The sequence below is a fragment of the Balaenoptera acutorostrata genome, chromosome 2 (genome assembly GCF_949987535.1).
Source record: "Balaenoptera acutorostrata chromosome 2, mBalAcu1.1, whole genome shotgun sequence".
Taxonomy (NCBI): domain Eukaryota; kingdom Metazoa; phylum Chordata; class Mammalia; order Artiodactyla; family Balaenopteridae; genus Balaenoptera; species Balaenoptera acutorostrata.
Genome location: NC_080065.1, coordinates 39858247 through 39866517, shown reverse-complemented (window position 1 = coordinate 39866517; position 8271 = coordinate 39858247). Strand labels below are relative to the sequence as shown.

General features: G+C 36.8%; 1 pseudogene; it reads right to left on the bottom strand.

Annotated features, from left to right (window-relative positions):
* Positions 1-6306: 6306 nt before the first annotated feature.
* LOC103012202 (zinc finger CCHC domain-containing protein 17-like) lies at positions 6307-7094 on the bottom strand (annotated as a pseudogene).
* Positions 7095-8271: the final 1177 nt, after the last annotated feature.

The following is an 8271-nucleotide window of genomic DNA, read 5'->3' as shown; positions in this document are numbered from 1 at the left end:
GACTTGGTGAGGTTATACAATGTACTCAATACAGCTCTTAAGTGATGAAGCTGGAACTGCAGCCACATCTACCAAGCCCAAACACTTCCCCTAGCACATTCCTAAACTAAATATTCTCCCCCTAAACGTTCTTTTTCCCTAACTTCCTTTTTCTGCTACCTGGACAATTACATTCAAATTCTTGGCGTCATTTCCTTCCCCTAACAGTAAACTGAAATAACTCTTGTATCTTTCCTCCTCCATCATTCTCCCACTTCAAAAATCCTTATTACCTCTGTGCTTGGAAATTGAAATTGTTCTGTTTCCTGTCTCGTTGACCCCAGTCTCTGCATGTCTTCAATCCATTCTATGACTATCTCATCTTCTTCCAGCTGATCCCCTCCACTGGCTTTGTTCCCTAAACCCTAACATGTAGAGGCTGAAGTGACTTGTTTGCTGTTCAAACCCCTCTTTAGTCTGTCCTCAAACAACATGGCAAAATTTATCACCTACTGCTTTCATTTATATATTCTAATTTCCAAGTAAATTTGAAAAGGCATTGTTTTATTTACATCCTAAGTTTTTCTTCTTGTATGCTTTATTCTATTTCCTCATTCTGGAATTCTTCCTCATTTTACCCAATTCCTAATTTTCTCAGGTAAATGTAAATACCCTATAGAATAAAGATTTAAACAAATTGCAATCAAACAGTCACAGTGGGTGTCTCCAAATGGTGGGTAAGATTATGTTTATTTTAAATTTTCTTTTTTATATTCTAAGTTGTATATAATGAGCATTTATTTTCATCATTTGAAAATTATGTTATTAATGACTGTCAATATACAGTGAACTGAGTAGAAATTAAAGGGAAATGTTGACTGGAGCCATACATGTCTTCTTTTAAAAGACTTCAATGAAATCTAAGGCATATCTAAAGGCATATGTCAGTCGAGAAAGATGTGTTATAGATGTTACAATAGATCATCCTGTTGAGAGGCTCTGGAATGTAAGAAGGAAGAGTAATTGGTTTGCTTGCTTGTTGTTTGGAAGAATGCATCATGCGATACTTAGTGTGGTTAGACGGCAGGTCTAAGAATGTAGTCTGGGCACAGTGAGTTCATACATAGACTTGAGAGTAATCCAAGTGGAATAGATTTGGTTGTTCAATTATGGACACAGAAAATAATAGTGCAATTTGATTTGCACTTTATAAAGTCAATAGAAAGGTGTTAGATGACATCAGAAAAGAGATGGAAGTGATGATAAACTGTGCAGTAGCACAAGGCCATTCTTGCTGCTGTGCCCTCCTAAATACAGAGCAGGGAAATTTGCCTAATTATAATAGATTAAATTCACATTTGCAAATGTGGAATGAGAAACACCACGTACAGCTATCAAAAATAAATACTAGCCATTAGACTTCATAAATGAGCTAGAGTAGCATATTCAAATATAAGTTTGAAATGAACAGAGGAAAGGCCACATGAGCTTTAATATCAAATTATAGACCTCTAAGAACTTCAGGAATAAGGACTGCCACTTTCATTACATGATATGGGGAGGAGCAAATCATACCTCTGAGGATAATAGGCCTTTCTCACTGGTTACTTAGTTATTTGAAAGAAGTGTAAGGAAAAGAGGACTTTCTGCATAGATGTATATACAATATATCAGAGAATAAATATATTACAATGCATTATACATTCATGAAGTTGTACCTAAAATTTTTCATTTTGTTCTCTCTACTGGTCATGGGCTCAGAAGAAAGTGGCAATATTGAATTCTATTCAGATAGTAAGTCAAGCAATTAATGTAAGAGCTAATATTGTAAAATTTATTTTAAAAACATAGGAGATAAAAAATATAAAAATCTTAGAGAAAAATACATTAGAACACAAGTAATAGTAACCATGAAAGAAAAAAGGATACATTTAATTTTATCCAAGCTTGAAACTATTCATCAAAAATTATCATTAATAAAATGAAATGGTAAGCTAGACACTGATGAAAATATTTATAATAGATACACTTGTCAAAGAGCTCTTATAAGTTAATAACAAAAAGACAAACCCACACTCAGTAAATCTCACCCTTCTGTAAGTAGGAAAGAAAAAAAAAAAAAAAGGCAAACCCAATTTTTCAAAATGGGCAAAACCTTGAATAGACATTCACAGAAAAACCTAAATAAATGAATGGCCAATCAGCATATAAAAAGGTACCCAACATCATTAGTCATGAGGGAAATGCAAATCAAAACCACAGTGAGATCTCGCTACATACCAACCAGAAGGTCCAAAATTAAGACTAACAATATCAAGTTAGAGCAAAAATGTAGAGCAATGGAAGCATTCATATATTGTTGGTGGGAGTTTAAAAAGGTACAACCACTTTGGAAAACTGTGTGGCAGTGTCTAAGAAAGTTAAGCATCACCTATTTTATGACTCAGCAATTCCATTCCTAGGTATATTCCCAAGATCAATAAATGTATATGTCAGTCATAAGCCCTGTACAAAAATATTCACAGCAACTTTATTCATAATAAGCCCAAAATGAAAACAACACAGATGTTTATCAGCAGGAGAATGGATAAACAAATGGTGGTGTAATTTACACAAAGGATATTATGGAGAAAATAAAGGGAAAAAACTACTGATACAACTGCTACTTGAAAAATCTCAAGATATTTTGTCAAGCAAAAGCAGCAACAAAAGAGTACATACTGTATGATTTTATTTATGTGAATTCTGGAAACAAGCAAAAACACCTATGATGATAGAAATCAGAATAGTGATGGCCTCTGGTGGGGGTAAAAGATGTGGATTGACTGCAAAGAGGCACAAGGAAACCTTCTGTGGCGATGGGTGTTCCATATCTTGATTTGGCTGATGAATGCATGGATGTATATATTTATACAAATTTCAGATATATACTTAAGATCTGTGCATTTTGCTGTATTTACATTGTCCCTCAACAACAACAAAATCAGAAAAAACTACTGAGGAGTGAACTTTAAGTAAACCAAGGCTTGTAAAAAAAATACTAAAACAAACAAACAAACAAAAAGATTTAAAATCCATGATCTAAATGAGAATAATGAATAGTTATACCTCACTACTTGGCCTATTTCCACCTGCTCACCACTTTTGCTTCCATCTATTTGGCAAACTTGAACAACCTTTACACAGTGGAACAGACATTAGTAAGAGGGAACTGAAGCCCAAGGGAACAGATTATTAAGTGCTGGCTTTGCCACTAACATGTTTCGTGATCTTGGGCAAGTCACTTCCTCTGGACCTCTGCTTCCTCATCGGTAATATGAGGACCAGACTAGGTAATTTCTAAGACTACTTCCAGCTCTAACTTTCTGTATATAACTCCAAATGTGAGTTCTGCTTCTTAATACAAAGAACAGCACCAGAGTTCTATGGTGACCTAATGAAAACATTTGGCAGCATCAGCAGACCTGAAATCTGGCAGATATTTCAAAATGTTGGGCTGCCAAGAAAAGCTTACCAAGGTCAGAAGCCTATTCCACAATGATATATTGGTCATGCTAGTGTTGACAGCATCTCATATGATCCCGTCCCAAATGCTGGTAAAGTAAAGCAAGGCTATGAATGAGATCCAGGGATACCTAATTCTTTGTATGTAACCCTGTTAAGAGATTCAAGAAAAGATTTGGAAGCTGATATTAAGATCTGTTCCCAGTCATTTGGAAAACCTTTTCAACTCATCTGAGCAAGCACTCAAGAAGGAACAAGCAACCAATGTTCTAAATAAAAGTATTCCTGTGGGCTTAAAAAAGTTACAATACCATTAAATAAAACTCCTTTTTTTTAGGTTAGCCATTTAATTTCCAATAGTAATAATAGGTTTGAGTGTCTTGAATGACTATATAAGATGCTGATTATTCTTCTCATTTACCAGATACTAATGTCTTCTATAGATTGGAAAAGTGATAGCTTGCCCACCTCCCAAAGCTATATGAAACCAATACAAAAGTACACCGAGTTCTGAAGACAAGACACAAATTTATTCATTCCTCAAGGGCATTATTTAGTACATTTCAAAAATTGACTGTCCCTGGGTAGTCTACATAATTTATCACTCATCTCCCAGATCCCTTTTAGTCCAAGGAATAACAGGACCTTCTCATTCCTAAGGCTTTCATGGTTAATGACTAAAGAATAAAGAACATTTTTAAAGCAAATCCAAAAGCGATTTCATAAAGGGCAAAGAACTGGATTTCATATTTTTCTGCTAATCACATACATTCATCCTGGAGGCATCCTAAGTGTAATAAATAATACATATATCATTTTCTGCAAGGGCTGTTTGTTTGTCTATTCATTTGTTTTGTAGTGAAAATAGCTTTCATTTTCTGGAGTATACCCTAACATCCCACTAATAAAAATGACTCCAAATGTATGAGAAAGAATAGCAGAATGGAAAAACTTAAGACAAACACCTGATGATATTTCAATGCTGTGATGCAGAAATGATGGAGAGGCACAAAACTAGATCAAAATGTGCCAAGTAAATCTGATGGTTCTTGAAGCAGGATGTATTTCAAATTAATTTACACTTAAGTGCAGTCACTGAACAATAAAAATTATTTTGAAAAGAAGATATTTGGGGGTCTTCTCATAATTAACCTCAAAGAAGAATGAATTCTCACCAAATAAAATATTTCCATTTCATATATCACAATATGGAATTATAACTGAGAGCCACCTTAGGAAGATGAACTGTTTTAAGTACATCCTAGTTCTATTCCCTTTGTGTTACATGGAACTTTTCTTGGCTACTTTCAACTCACTTTAGAGGCTTTTGCAAATATACATTGCTTTATTCAAAAAACATGTCTAAAAACCTTACTAAAGCAGGAACTCATTCAAAGCAAATTTCTTTAAGGACTGTTTTGTTTGTCTTTTCCCCATCCTGAAGGCTGTGGGCAGTGGAAGGAAAATCTGTGTTACTTCAGAATTTAAGCGAGGTTCAAAAGCATTCTTAACACTGTCTTCCAATTGTACGCATGTGTACAAGGAAGCTTAGTATAACTTCCAGGCTTCAATCGCAAAGACTTGAATTTTTTTTCCAGAAATTATAAGATTCTCTACAAAGCCAGTGTTAGTAACAGGATATAGATGATGAATCCTAGGAAAGTGACTGGGGCAGTAGAAGGATACCAAAAACAAGATAGCTTATTATGACTCTTAGAACAAGTAAGACTAATATGATAACAACTGCACTGATTATAATTTGCTAGCTGTTGAGGCCCCCAGAAGAACCTGAATAACAGGATGTATCATGGAGTTTTCATAGTATAGCTTATTCTCATTATTTGGGGATTCCATATCTACACATTCACCTACTCACTAAAATGTACTTATAAACCCCAACACCAATACCTGTGATGCTTTTGTAGTACTTTGTGGACATACACAGAGCTGTGAAAAATTTGAGGCATCCTACATCACATTCTCAGCTGAGGTCAACAAGACAATACTCTGCCTTCTCGTTTTAGGTGCAATGTAAACAAATATCTCTTTCATTGTCTATTTAGTACAACTTTTTTGCATTTTTGTCCTTTTTGTTGGTGATATTACTTTTTTTTTGTTTTGTGTGCCAGGAATTTAAGCAGAGACCTAAAATGGAACCAACTGACTAACACTGTAGTAAAAAGAAAATAAAGCAATGATCTTGGCTTGAGCTGTCTGGTTCAGTGGTCTGGAGGAACGTCACACACAAGCTCAGTCACTGCAATCAATGGTTTCTGGCTGTCACTTCTAACATAGTAGAATCATGTTAAGGGGAATGGAAAAAGTGAGCACCACTTCTTCCCATGTTCTCCCTCCTACTGCCAGTCTCCCTCTGTCCCTGTGTTGGATGCAGCAGAGATCACCCACCAATCAGCCCAGGGCAGGCCAACAGGGAAGGGCTAATCACTCTGTTCTGCAACTACAGCCAGACTCACCTCCAAAGCAGTACCTGTGGCTCTAGCCTGGACTCCTGTACAGGAATCTGGCTCTGGCAGTGGCAGCTAGAGAGGGTAATAGGACTCCTGCTGAATGAAGGAAGTTGGATGAATGAATGGGTGAGCTGCAGGGGTCACTTGCAAAGGGACCAGGAGTGATAAGGAAACAACTCGTTCAGGCAGATGCTTTTGATATCTATCTCCCAAACCTGTCTGCGTCACGAAGGGAAGCCATCTCCCATGGGAGAGAAGTCAGTGGGGTGGGAGGCCATATTCTCACTACTGAGTCTTTCCAGGAGTCAGGGCTTCAAGGCACAAGGCTCCTGGTTCCTTCTCTCGACCAACCCCTCTACTCTTTCCACTCTCCCTCATTGTACTTCTCCTTGTGCTTCTTCTTCTTTTTCTTCTTCTTAGCTGCCTTGCTGTCTTTTGACGCATGCCTTGCTCTCTTGCCTGTATCATTCTCAGAGTCTGAGCTGTCAGAGTCAGATGACTTCCTGTCTATACGTTTCTTTTTCTTTTCTTTCTTTTTCTAGAAGAATTTCTCATGGGGTCAGGCTTTTCAAACTCTGTTAACTTTACCTCTTCCTTCTCCTCTTCCTCATCAGGTATCAGAGAGTACTTGGTCCCACCTGGTTGCATGAAATAATCCTTTGCAAAGTGGCCTTTACAGCCACACTTCTTGCAGGTAGTGTTCAGGACAGCCTCAAGGGTGATCTTCTGCCCAGTGTAATCCTGGAAGGCCACCTCTCTTCTTGCTCAGTGATAACACTGTTGGGGTCAAGGTCCTTCCCAGTCCCTTGGTTGACAACTTTCATGGAGAAGAATACTTTTATCCTATCATTTTTCATCTCCCAGCCACTAAGCTTCACCCACACTTTGTCTCCAACATCTACTATCTCAGAGGGCTTATTCATGTGACAGGATGACATGTGAGCTCCATGGACCAGACCTTGCTCCCAACAGCCTGGGATTTTGATAAAGTCTCCATAGTCTGTCACCATAGCAACCTCTCCTTGGAAAATAGTGTAGGGAGAAGGTAAGTTCTCCATGGTCTTGGGTCTTCTTGAATTCATCCTTAATGTTCTGTGGTTCCTCCATTTCTCTTCTGCTAAAGCTAATTCAAGTGTCTTGGTGTCAGCGTCAGGTCTCCCAGCTGCAGCATTGCTCAAAACACCCTGATATTGCTTCTTAAAATGCCTTCCAAGCATGTGCTGAAGTGTCGTCTGGTGCTCCTAAGCACAAGAAGGCTGTTATATGCCTTACAGAGAAAATAAGTGTGTTAAATAAGCTTCATAAAGACATGAGTTATAGTTCTATAGCCAGTGAGTTCAGTGTTAATGAAATAACAATATATATTAAATTAGGGACAGGACAGGAATAAAGATGCATATGTAGAGAAAGGACTTGAGGACACAGGGAGGGGGAAGGGTAAGGTGGGACAAAGTGAGAGAGTGACATGGACTAATATATACTACCAAATGTAAAATAGATAGCTAGTGGGAAGCAGCCGCATAGCACAGGGAGATCAGCTTGGTACTTTGTGAGCACCTAGAGGGATGGGATAGGGATTGTGGGAGGGAGACGCAAAAGGGAAGAGATATGGGGATATATGTATATGTATAGCTGTCTCACTTTGTTATAAAGCAGAAACTAACATACCTTTGTAAAGCAATTATACTCCAATAAAGATGGTTAAAAAAAATTAGGTATTTTTATATAGAAACATACATAAAACAATGATATGTATTGCTTATTTGATGAAAATGTTGTGAGCAGAAGCTCACAGGAACTTACTCCCATATTTCTCCTAGGAGCAATGATTGAGTATTCATTAATTCAGTGTTTGCAAACACTTTTTATAAAATATGACTACAGCAAATAATGAGATCAACTGTAAATATATCCATTACAATAAAAATAACAATAGTGTAAAAATTATTCTCATGCCTAGAAGGCTTAGTCAACTGTTGATAGAAACTAAAATTATATTTAAATATTGTTATTTTATTGTATAATAAAATTATGCCCACAGTAAAAAATATTTAAAATGGAGATAAACAACAAAAGATCAGAAAGAGAAATTAAGGAAACAATCCCATTTACCATCTCAACAAAAAGAATAAAATACCTAGGAATAAACCTACCTAAGGAGGCAAAACACCTGTACCCAGAAAACTATAAGATACTGATGAAAGAAATCAAAGATGACACAAACAGATGGAGAGATATACCATGTTCTTGGATTGGAAGAATCAATATTGTGAAAATGACTATACTACCCAAAGCAATCTACAGAATCAATGTAATCCCT